This window comes from Bubalus bubalis, chromosome 4, assembly GCF_019923935.1.
Source record: "Bubalus bubalis isolate 160015118507 breed Murrah chromosome 4, NDDB_SH_1, whole genome shotgun sequence".
In the NCBI taxonomy this organism is placed as follows: domain Eukaryota; kingdom Metazoa; phylum Chordata; class Mammalia; order Artiodactyla; family Bovidae; genus Bubalus; species Bubalus bubalis.
In genome coordinates this window covers 96,416,968-96,425,489 of record NC_059160.1, presented here as the reverse complement: position 1 = coordinate 96,425,489, position 8,522 = coordinate 96,416,968, and positions in this window count along the sequence as shown.

Sequence of the window (8,522 nt, the reverse complement as noted above, 5' to 3'; positions counted from 1 at the left end):
TTAATTTAGTGTTTTAATACCACCATTCTTCAGTCATTAATTTAAGAATATTTTGTCCAGTTAAAAATAACATTGGGAGTCTATTAGAGTTGTACCAAATTTTTATCTGTTCAGGAGAACAGATTTTTTTTATATATAATAATACGCATTCCTTTCCAAGAACACAGTGTAGATTTCTATTCATTCAGATCAAATCTTTGCCCTCCAGTAGGATTTTATTTTTTATGTAGATCCAGTTTTTTTCTTGCATAATTTCTGTTTATTTTATAATTTTTCTCACTATTATGAGTGGATTATTTTCCTCATTTCCATTTTTGTATGGGTGTTGCTTATATACAAAAAGCTAATTATTTTATATCTTTATCTTGTATCCACCCAGTTTATTAAATTCTTTATTACTTCTACTTGTTTTTTTGTTAGAGTTTCTTGGTGATAGAAGTATGAAGTGATATTATCAGCAAAGCATTTTACCTCTTTTCCCCCATATTTATACAGTGAATTTATGCTTATTGCATTTACTGGACTCTCCAAACAGTATTAAATAATAATAGTGATAGTAGGCATTCCTGTCTTGTTCTAGATTTTAGTGGAGACAACTTTAACCATATAAATACAAATGCATTAGCCCCGTATTATTAGTTAATTATGCTGCAGTAACAAAACAACTGTAAAATATCAGGGCCTCATAACTACACAAGTTTATTTTTAGCTCACATAACATTTTGGGTGCTAGTTGGTTGTGGTTCTGTGGCATGAGTCTTTTTTTTCAGTGGCGGGGGGTGGAGAGAATCTAAACAAAAGATAGGGTATGTATCTGGGATCCTTCTTTCTGTAACAGAAAGAAAAGAGCAATGCCATACCATGAAACGGTTCTTTTTAAAAAATGTTTTAATTGAACGATAATTGCTTTACAATGTTGTGATATATATACTCTGCTTAGTTGCTCAGTCATGTCTGACTCTTTGCAACCCCGTGGCCTGTAGCCCGCCAGGCTCCTCTGTCCATGGGGATTCTCCAGGCAAAAATACTGGAGTGGGTTGCCATGCCCTCCTCCCAGGGATCTTCCCAATCCAGGGATCAAACCCAGGTCTCCCACATTGCAGGCAGATTCTTTACCGTCTGGGCCACCGGGGAAGCCTACACAGACAGACACAGACACACACACACACTCCCTTCCTCTTGAGCCTCTCTGCCACCTACACACCATCCCCCTCCTCTAGATCATCACAGAATGCCAGGCTAGACTCCCTGTGTTATAGAGAAGCTTCCCACTAGCTGCCTATTTACGCATGAGAGTGTGTATGTCAGTAGTACTCTCTCAGTATTTCCCACTACCTCCTTCCCCGCTGTGTCCACAGGTCCATTCTGTATGTCTGTGACTCTATTCCTGCCCTGCAAATAGGTTCATCAGTACCATCTTTCTAAACTCCATGTGCTCATGCTCAGGCATGTCTGACTCTTTGCAACCCTGTGGACTGTAGCCTGCCAGGCTCTTCTATCATGGGATTTTCTGGGCAGGAATACTGGAGTGGGTTGCCGTTTGCTACTCCAGGGGATCTTCCCAACCCAGGGACTGAACCCCCATCTCCTGTGTCTCCTGCATTGGCAGGTGGATTCTTTACCATATGCATTGAAAGAAAGTGAAAGCTGCTCAGTTGTGTCTGACTCTTTGTAACCCCATGGACTGTAGTCCATGGAATTCCCCAGGCCAGAATACTGGAGTGGGTAGCCTATCCCTTCTCCAGTGGATCTTCCTGACCCAGGAATGAAACTGGGGTCTCCTGCATTGCAGGCTGATTCTTTACCAACTGAGCTATCAGGGAAGCCCACCATATGCATTAATATACAATATTTGTTTTCCTCTATCTTATTTCATTCCATGTAATAGGCTCTAGGTTCATCCACCTCAGTTCAAATGACTCATATTTAATGAAATCATTCTTAATGTTTCTGCTCAGAAATGACATGTATCATTTCTATTCACTTTCCCAGGCCACAGAAAGTCACAAGATCGAGTTTAATGTCAATGTCATGACAAAGAATAATCCAAACAGGGAGAGCAGCAAATAATTGGAAACAGTAATACAATCTACCATATCTACCCCAGGTCCGAAATATTTTCTCTCCTTCCTTTTGTTCACAAAATAAACATGTCCATTCTTCCCCCAAAGCCCTATCTAATTATGAGTGATAAGTCTAGTCATGATTTTATAGTAGTCTCTATGTCATATTCGGATGTGACTCCTCTTGACCTTGAAGCCTAGAAACTATTTAAAAAACTACCCTCTCTCTCTCCATATAAATATGTATACCCTCAATGCCTCCAACATACAACAATAGAAACAGACATGGTACACCTTCTATTTACACACATTGAAAGATGGGAAGATACATCAGTCACTGATCATAGCAATTCTGAAATCTCACCCAGGAAATGCAGTCAGGACCTCAAATCCTGGGTAAAGGAAAAATTCTTTTTTTTAAAAAGTATTTTTTTTATTGAATGGAAGATTCTTTAAATTCTTCAAATTAGTGTTTTCATCAGAAAATTACCCAGAAGTAGAATTACTGAATCATATGGTAGTTCTGTATAAAACGTTCATAATATTTTCCATAGTGGTTACATTAATTTTGGAGAAGGAAATGGCAACCCACTCCAGTATTCATGCCTGGGAAATTCCATGAACCTTCCAGGCTGCAGTCCATAGAGTTACAAAAGAGTTGGACATGATTTAGCAACAGTTTCCCTTTCGCCCCAATTTATATTTGCACCAGCTTTTCTCTTCATCCTTGCCAACACTTGTTATATGGCAAGAATAACCATTCTGAGAGGTGTGGTAACATCTCGTTATAGTTTTGATTTGCATTTCCCTGATAAGTGATGTTGAGCATCTTTGCATGAGTCTGTTGGTCATGTCTATGTCTTCTTTGGAAAAATATCCATTCAGGTACTCTGCTCATTTTCTAATCAAGTAGTTTGTTTTTTATTGTTTTTGTTTTTAATGTTGAGCTGTACAAGTTCTTTGTATATGTGGATATTAATCTCTTTTTGAATATGTTGTTTGCGAATGTTTTCCTCCCATTTAGAAGGCTGCCTCTTTGTTTTGTTGATTCTTGCCTCCTGCATCATAGATTAATTGACCGTATATGTATGTGTTCCTTTTGGGTCTCCTATGCTGTTCCATTGATCTACGTTTCCATTTGTGTGCTAGTACCATACTGTTTTGATTTTTCTAGCTTTATATTTTAGTTTGAGATCAGGAAACATGGTACCTTTAGCTCTGTTCTTCTTCCTCAAAATTGTTTTGGCTATTTAGGGCCTTTTGTTCTTTCATGAAAAATGTATAATTATTTGTTCTAATTCTGTGAAAAATGCCATTGGTATTTTGATAGGAATTGCATTGATTCTGTAGACTGCCTTAGTTAGTAAGGTAGTTTTAAAAGTATTCTTCCTATCTATGTGGATGAGATGTCTTTTCATTTGCTTGCATCATCTTCAGTTTCTTTTATCAATGTTTTATAGTTTTCCAACTTTAGGTCTTTATCTTCTTGATTGGATTTATTCCTAGATATTTTTTCTTTTTGGCACAATCATAAATAGTTATCTTCTTATTTTTTTCCTTCTATGAAATACTTTGCTGTTAATGCACAGAAATCCAACAGATTTATTTAACTGTTTCCTACCACTTTATTGAATTTATTTATTCATTTTTAAATTTTATTGGTGGAGTATTTAGAATTCTCTCTATATAATGTCATGATATCTGCAAACAGTAAGTTTTACTTCTTCCTTTCCTATTTATATTCCTTTTATTTATTTTTTGTTTCTGATTTCTGTGGCTAGGATTTTTAATGTTGAATATGCTGAATAAAAGCTGTGAAGGTGGGCATCCTCATCTTGTTCCTTATCTTAGAGGAATGCTTTCATCTTTTCATCGTGAGCATAACGTTGACTGGAGGTCTGTCATATGTGGTCTTTGTTATGTTGAGGCCACCGAGTTATATGCTCCAGGTGTGCTGCTTATGTTGGCTTCATGGGCCCTTCTGTTGCAGTGGAGCTGACTGCTGTGGGCATACTACGTAGGGCTGGCTCCATTCAGATTGGCCACCAGGCTGAATCTTACGTGGTGGCTGCTGTTCTGCTGGCAAACTGGGCCAGGTCCTGGGGGGAGGCCTAGTGCCAACCTGCTGGTGGGCAGGTACGCCCCAGTGCTGACAGGCTAGAGGGAGGATTAGAATAGCACTTGCCATCGTCACTGTCCTTGTAGTAGACCGAGCTCCCCCAAGTAGCTACCACCCGTGTCTGTATCCCCAGGGAGAGTCCCAGTTGCCTCCCGCCTCTCTGGGAGATTATCCAAGTTAAACCAGTGATTCTGATTCAGACTTCTTTCAAATTCCTGCCTCTACTCTGTACTCAGAGCATGTGGGATTTTGCACACACCCTTGAAGAGGAGAGTCTGTTTCCTACAGCTCTCCGGCTCTCCCATATATGAGCCCTGCTGGTTTTCAAAGCCAGATGTCAGGGGGCTCATCTTCTTCATGTAGGACCCCCCAAGCTGGAGAGATGGATGTGGGCGCCCTTGTTCTTGGAGAGCAAGTTCTCGGGAGAACTTGGGTAATTGTGATAATCCTTCCATTTGTGGCTTGTGTACTCAGGATATGGGTCTTGCCTGTATTGCATTTCCACCCCTCCTGCCCATCTCATTGTTGTTCTTTCTTTATATTTTTAGTTGTGGGAAATCTTTTGTGCTGGTTTTCAAGTCATCCTCATAGATAGTTTCTCTGTAAATAGTTGTAATTTTGGAGTGCCCACGAGACGAGGTGAGCTTGGGGTCCTCCTACTCCACTCTCTTGGCCACACTTCCATTTTCATTACTTTCCTGGTAGTTTATTAATATCCATTTACTATTGTCTCATTTTTATCTGCAAGCATACTAAAATTAAATATTTTCTTTTTTTCCTCATGCGCTCTTATGATTTAGCCTCTACTTTTAAACTGAAGGCTTCTGCATTTCCCTCCAGGTTCCGATATTCAATATATCTCACGGATACAACTAGCTCAGTATGCTTGAACATGTTAACATTTCTCTGAATCAATAATAACTGTGTTTTTCTCAATTATTTGTACAACTCCCCCACCCCATGTAGATGCTCAAGCTAGAAACATAGGATTAATTCTTGACCCCAACCTGCTCCTCACACACATATCCAATCAAACACCAGATCCTGATGATTATACTTTCTAAACTAGGCTTACCTTCCTTCATCTTCTCCATCGCTGCTGTTGCTGCCCCAGTTTTACTTTCATCATCTATAGCAGATTATTACAAAGACTTTATATGCAAGACTTTCATTTCTTTTCCCTGCTTCAAGCCCCATTCCACCCAAAATACATGCCTCAAAACCTCTAGGCTGATTTATCTAAAAAGAAAATCTCACCATATGGTGTCCTCACTTAAAAATCCTTCAGTGCTCCTATTTTAAACACAACCTTGACATAGTCTAATAGGCCTTTTATATCCCCTCCTGAAGAGGAAAGCAGCTAACAGCATTAATAAATGAGTGTGAAACATTTAATGAGTTATTCTGTTACTATGTCTTTGTACTTACAGATAGATGGAAAGCATTGGTAGAGAAAGGGACTAACATATATTCTCTGTCTACTGTGAACCAAGTCCTGTGCTAGGGTTTTATCATTTCATTTAATCATTATAACATGGTTGTGAGATAGGCATGTAGGAAACGCTTTTAGCTCTAAGAATCAGAATATCTCACTGATGATAGTTTAAACCTCAAAAACAGTCAGTTCTAAAATAAATGTAGAAGTTGGCATTTCATCAATTTGATGATGCCATCAAAGACTCCTAGAGTCTTTCTACTTTTCCATTCTGCTATACCTAGCAAATTGCCTTTTCATTCTTATTCACGTTTTTTCATAATGCAAGATGGCTAATGAAGCCCCAGATTTCAGAGAGAAGAAAGAAAAGAGGTAATACCAATGAGATCTCTTTTGGGGCTTTAGAAGGAAGCAGAAGTTCTCTCAGAAGCCCCCAACAGGTTTCCATGTACCTCTCATTGGCCAGAACTGGGTCAGTGACTACCCCTATCTGCAAAGAAGATGAAAGAGCAAGAACTTCGGGTCTTCCAGCCTCTATGGTGAATTGCAACAAGAGATAAGGAGACTAGGAGTGACTAGAAAGTGGACCCAGGAGAATGACTTCACTGATCTCATTATCTCCAATTTATAGATAAGATCAAGGTTGCCCAAAGTTCTACTGCTGGTAAGTGATAAGTCCTAGATTATGGATTGAGTTTTGTTTCCAAAGCCTGTACTGTCTTCTTTATACTACTGAAATCTCTCCACATACTCTTAAGAGTAGAATTTCAGCAGAGACATTACTTTGCCAACAAAGGTCCATCTAGTCAAGGCTATGGTTTTTCCTGTGGTCATGTATGGATGTGAGAGTTGGACTGTGAAGAAGGCTGAGCGCCGAAGAATTGATGCTTTTGAACTGTGGTGTTGGAGAAGACTCTTGAGAGTCCCTTGGACTGCAAGCAGATCCAACCAGTCCATTCTGAAGGAGATCAGCCCTGGGTGTTCATTGGAAGGAATGATGCTAAAGCTGAAACTCCAGTACTTTGGCCACCTCATGCAAAGAGTTGACTCATTGGAAAAGACCCTGATGCTGGGAGGGATTGGGGGCAGGAGGAGAAGGGGAGGACAGAGGATGAGATGGCTGGATGGCATCACTGACTGGATGGACATGAGTCTGAGTGAACTCTGGGAGTTGGTGATGGACAGGGAGGCCTGGCGTGCTGCGATTCATGGGGTCGCAAAGAGTCGGACACGACTGAGCGACTGATCTGATCTGATCTGAAGGGACATTTCTTGGCACCATTTTCCCCAAAGTCACATCACACCATATTCTCAGACATCGAATGAAATCACTTAGAATGTTCCAAAGATGAAGCCACCCTCTTGCCTCTTTGATGAAGTCACATATAAATTGTGTTCCTTTTATAAATAGAAAATTTAGGGACTATATTAAGCCTGTATTAGATGGACTTTGAATTATAATCTTAAAAAGAAATCACATTCAAAGTATTTCAACCCCTACAGTATGCATTCTCTAATCTTCCTGATCCCCAATTGAGAATCCTTGTCAAAATTCATCATTTAGTTGTGAATAAGACTTGAGACATAGTCATCCTGACCTTTGGACATTTCACTTAGCCTAATGAATAGCCTGTAACTTATTTAACAAAGATAGTTAAACCTCAAAGAAAAAATTTTAAATATTCTCCTTAGGAGCAGGTTCATTTCAACATAGAATTTCTAAGGAGAGAACATTTTATATGAAATGAGATGTTTTAAGTTTCTTTCATCCTTGCTTTCATAAAATGGGAATCCACAGGGCAGTAATCTAGTTTTTGGCTGCTGAATAACAAGAATTTAAACCTTATAGTTTTTAGTTATTGTGCAATGATTGTGACTTCACAATGGGAAGATTATGACTTCAGGTCATAAGGGGAAGTGAATATATACAGAAAAACATAAAATGTGTATAAATTCTGACTCCCCTGGAAATCACTCATCTCTCTGACAGTAATTTTCAGTTCTATCTGCTGAAAACCGATTTTCTATAAAAATGAAACTACAACTTAACATTCAGGGTTACAAAAAAGTTCTCAGGAACATGTAGATGGGTTTTTTTTTTTTTTTCATATCTCAAATCTTTTTCTTCTGAAGCACACCAATCTCAGCCATTAAATTGAACTAAAGAGTCCTGCATCCATCTTCAAATCCTGGATAATCAAGAACCTTCGTGCCACTCTCTGAGCACCACTGGGTTAAAAACTGCATTGTTGCCAGCCTAATGGTTTTAATGATGTCTTCGTTTTTTCTTTCACATTTAGACAGTCGATTTTCCTATAATGAAGGCATATTACTATTGGAGAAATAAAATACCTTGCAGAGAAATTTACAGCTTTGAATGAGGAATAGTCATTTCTTCACACAGTTCTTTCTCGCAAAACCCTTTGACAGATTTGAGTTTCTATTATGTGAGTTTTCACGTGGGAATAATGTTAGAAAATACTATTAAAGCAGGCATATATATCATATATAAAATCTTGAGACTCTAATAGATGGTACAGAGATAAAAGAAACACATTACAAGCAAACCCTGCAGCATTCTTCAAATTTGGTTTATGCCACAACAAAATGTTGCTATAGAAACATTAAATCCTCAACAGAATTCCTGGAAGTTAAAAATCTGCCTGCAGACTTGCTTCCAGATGCTGACTGGCTGGCTTGTTAAATAAAACTTGGCATTTATTGTATGGGAAATTTTATCTCAAAACATACTATGAAAACTAGCTAGTACTTTAGTGCAGTGCTCACAATGGGGAGAAAAATATTAATAGGTGAGAACGTCTAGTCTGGTAGACATCTCAGGATTTTGGATTCAGTGCCTGTCAGCCTGATGGTTTCCTCTTCTTGCCTCATCAAGACTCTCTGT